The sequence below is a fragment of the Monodon monoceros genome, unplaced genomic scaffold (genome assembly GCF_005190385.1).
Source record: "Monodon monoceros isolate NGI ecotype Baffin Bay Population unplaced genomic scaffold, NGI_Narwhal_1 Super_Scaffold_20, whole genome shotgun sequence".
NCBI lineage: Eukaryota > Metazoa > Chordata > Mammalia > Artiodactyla > Monodontidae > Monodon > Monodon monoceros.
The window spans coordinates 24,499,411-24,500,619 of NW_021703777.1; the positions used below are offsets into that span (position 1 = coordinate 24,499,411).

The 1,209-nt window shown below is 40.0% G+C and overlaps 1 pseudogene; it reads right to left on the minus strand.

Annotated features, from left to right (window-relative positions):
- Nucleotides 1–523: 523 nt before the first annotated feature.
- Nucleotides 524–950, minus strand: LOC114903084 (annotated as a pseudogene).
- Between the last annotated feature and the right edge of the window lie 259 nt (nucleotides 951–1,209).

The window sequence follows — 1,209 nt, forward strand, 5'->3', positions numbered from 1 at the left end:
AATATAACTAGAATACGTAATCTTAACTTCCCACAGAAATAGCTTTTTCGAGATATAATAATTTTCGTGATATAATAATTTTGAGATATAATTTTCGAGATATAATACTTGGTCAACTTTTTATAGAAGTTTGCTATACGAAGAACTCTTTTCTTTAAATATTTATTTATTTGGTTGAGTTGGGTTTTAGTTGCGGCACATGGGCTTCTCTCTAGTTGTGGTGCACGGGGTCTAGAGTGCATGGGCTTAGTTGCCCCGTGGCATGTGGGACCTTAGCTCCCCGACCAGGGATCGAACCTGCGTCCCCTGCATTGGAAAGTGGATTCTTAACCACTGGACCACCAGGGAAGTCCCACGAATAACTTTTTTTTAACAGGAGTCTAATGTTAAAATATAGTCCAATTTGTACCCTATTGTCCCTTATGAAAATGTTTTTTTGGTATTTAGTGAAAGGAAATTTCTCTAATAGACTTTTTTTGTATATGAAATTTTATTACTACCATGTTTGCATCATCAAAACTTATCATCTTGGTTTTTTCTTCTTGCCTTTGCATAAGGCCAAGAGAGAGACATTGGCTACTTTGACAAATTTAAAGTGGACTCCAGGAATGTCACCAACAGCATGGCCTTTTGCAACCAAATCCAGCAACCAGAACTTCATCGTTTTCTGCAGTAAAGTTCAAGCAGCCATCATCGGGTAAGAAAGCTGTGAGCTTCTTGCTCTTCTTGATCAGCTGGCCCCTGAAACACTTCCCGATGGCAGAATTTACCTGTTTGGCTTCAACTCCGACATTTTCTAGCTAAATTCCCTTTGCATGTGAAGTGCCTCCAAAGGGGCTGACCTTCAGGGCTGTCCCCAAATGGGCTTTCTTGTACTGTTTATCATGCCACTTCTGGTCCTGATGGTGGCTGCAGAGCTTCCTGGCAATATGATCTTGACACTTGCCCATCCCATTGGTGCTGCTGGCCCGAGGGGAAGATCTAACAGGCTTTTTTTTCCCCAATTGTGGTAAAATACACTTAACTTAAAACTTACCATCTTAACCATCTTAAAGTGTAGAGTTCAGTAGTGTTAAGTATATTCACATTGACACTCAATCAATCTCCAGAACCTTTCATCCTACAAAACTGGAACTCTATACACATTGTGATGGTTAATTTTTTTTTTTTTTTTTTGCGGTACGCAGGCCTCTCACTGTTGTGGCCTCT